Genomic DNA, 2,500 nt, shown 5'->3' with positions numbered 1-2,500 from the left:
CAAGGTTGGCGGTGCACCACGGCATAGCTAAATGGCTTGGTGGGGAGTTTTGTGAAAAAATGAAATTCGTGGTTTTTGAGTTGTGAAGGTTGGAAAGGCCTCCAAATGCCCCCAAATGAATACCATGAAAGTCTTGGTGCACGAAAGTTTTGAGTTGGTTGGGTTTTGCACATGGCCAAGTTGGTCGGTGCACCACGGCATAGCTAAATGGCTTGGTGGGGAGTTTTGTGAAAAAATGAAATTCGTGGTTTTTGAGATGTGAGGGTTGGAATGGCCTCCAAATGCCCCCAAATGAATACCATGAAAGTCTTGGTGCACGAAAGTTTTGAGTTGGTTGGGTTTTGCACATGGGCAAGGTTGGCGGTGCACCACGGCATAGCTAAATGGCTTGGTGGGGAGTTTTGTGAAAAAATGAAATTCGTGGTTTTTGAGATGTGAGGGTTGGAAAGGCCTCCAAATGCCCCCAAATGAATACCATGAAATTCTTGGTGCACGAAAGTTTTGAGTTCGGAGGGTTTTGCACATGGCCAATGTTGGCGGTGCACCGCGGCATAGCTAGAAGGCTTGGTGGGGAGTTTTGTGAAAAAATGAAATTCGTGGTTTTTGAGATGTGAGGGTTGGAAAGGCCTCCAAATGTCCCCAAATGAATACCATGAAATTCTTGGTGCACGAAAGTTTTGAGTTCGGAGGGTTTTGCACATGGCCAATGTTGGCGGTGCACCGCGGCATAGCTAGAAGGCTTGGTGGGGAGTTTTGTGAAAAAATGAAATTCGTGGTTTTTGAGATGTGAGGGTTGGAAAGGCCTCCAAATGTCCCCAAATGAGTACTGTAAAAGTGTTGGTGCACAAAAGTTTTGAATTGGATGCATTTTGCACTTGGCCAAGTTGGTCGGTGCACCGCGACTAGATAGCTTGGTGCCAAAATTTGTCAAATTTAAGACCTTGGCCAAACTGAATGAAATTTTGTGGGGAGGTTCCTGATATTGTTTAGTGGTGGACTGGAAAAAATGAGGTCGAAATTCGAAGTCTACATGTGCTTTTCTATTTTTCCCGATTTTACACATACCCGGTAAGTAAAAAAAATAAAAAAAATAGTTCCCCTTCGAGAAAAATTATGAAATTTGGTGAGCAAGGAGATACCATTATTCTACGAATTACTGCAAAAAATCGCATCAAAATTCGAAGTGTAGCCCGAGATATGGACTTATGTCTGCTCAAAAAAAGTGTATCTACTTGTACAATTTTGCCTTTTGCATATTAACCTCTTATAGGGGGGGAGTGCTCCTTGAGCCGGCCAGCTCCACACTGGCAGGTTTTAAAGGGAGCTTGATGAGGCCTCCCCCCTCACGTGGTGCGTGCGTTAGCATGTTTATCATGGCACAACTAGCCTCTTCATAGTTGTTGAGCTTTATTAATACCAACACACGGTCGTCACTGATCGTTGGTTAGCTCGGCAGCTAGTCCCTCGGATATTGTGGAAAGTTATTTTCATGCCTAGCGATGCTTGACCATGCGTCACTTGATGTTTCCATTTGCTTGCTTGCCCATGGTAGGTGGGGGGTGGACCGTCTTGTGGTGTGGTGTCTTGCGAACGTGAGGGTGTGTGAGTTGTAATCGAGATGCACTTGCTGGCTGGCTCCATGCCTTGCGTATCGAACGGTCAAGCATGCATCTCTTCCATTTTCACCCGTTGCCTTGGGTGATATTGGTTGATCAGTCCCTGTGTTGCCTACCCACTAGACGGTACTTCTGTGGTTGCTTCGAATTCTATCTTTCCATCACGAAGAGGTGTTGGAGGATCCTAATGTCACGCACGTGTTCCATCTAGTGAAACATCTCAGTGATGCACGTGTTGTGGCTAGTTCTTTTGGATGCGGTGCATTATATGAACTCGGGTTTACTTTAGCGACCCAGTTAACATAATTCGGTTGTGTCCCTTGATTGAGACGTTGTCCTTGAACTTGTTGTGAGCAATATCGTTCTTCCACAACCCGTCGTCTTGAGTGCGATGGAAGGCAAATAAGATGTGCTTTGGCATGTCATGCACGTACTCGATTGCGGGAAGTGTGAGAAAGTGTTGTTGACAACCCGTGGGAAATGGAATGTGGCAAATCGTGATGAGCTCTTCGTGGATCTGCGAAGAAGACGACCTTTGGGCCTGTTGGAAACGAGGGAGGCGATGTTGAACTGCGAAGAAGATGGACTTTTGGGTTGTTTGAATCAATGGGAGGCCACGCGAGAACTCCGAATACTATGGACTCTTGGGTTGTTGGAAGCAACGGGAGGCCCCGCTAGAACTCCGAATACTACGGACTCTTGGGTTGTTGGAAGCAAGGGGAGGCCCCGCTAGAACTCCGAATACTATGGACTCTTGGGTTGTTGGAAGCAAGGGGAGGTCCCGCTAGAACTCCGAATACTACGGACTCTTGGGTTGTTGGAAGCAAGGGGAGGCCCCGCTAGAACTCCGAATACTATGGACTCTTGGGTTGTTGGAAGCAAGG

The sequence above is a fragment of the Vigna unguiculata genome, unplaced genomic scaffold (genome assembly GCF_037176805.1).
Source record: "Vigna unguiculata cultivar grain cowpea cultivar isolate G323 ecotype 2 unplaced genomic scaffold, ASM3717680v1 ptg000319l, whole genome shotgun sequence".
NCBI classification, from domain to species: domain Eukaryota; kingdom Viridiplantae; phylum Streptophyta; class Magnoliopsida; order Fabales; family Fabaceae; genus Vigna; species Vigna unguiculata.
Note: the sequence above shows the minus strand (reverse complement) of the source record.